Here is a 265-nt window from a genome sequence, read left to right on the forward strand (position 1 = left end):
TCTGTGCTCCGGAGACAAAATATGTTTTTTTTTAAAGATTTTATTTTTTTAATTTATTTATTCATGAGAGACACAGAGAGAGAGAAAGGCAGAGACACAGGCAGAGGGAGAAGCAGGCTCCATGCAGGGAGCCCGACGGGGGATTCGATCCCAGGTCTCCAGGATCACACCCCTGGCTGCAGGCAGCGCGAAACCGCTGCGCCACCCACTGGGGCTGCCCCGGAGACAAAATATGTAACACAAAGACAGAGTTTGGGTATAAAGA

This window comes from Canis aureus, chromosome 19, assembly GCF_053574225.1.
Source record: "Canis aureus isolate CA01 chromosome 19, VMU_Caureus_v.1.0, whole genome shotgun sequence".
Classification (NCBI taxonomy): Eukaryota; Metazoa; Chordata; class Mammalia; order Carnivora; family Canidae; genus Canis; species Canis aureus.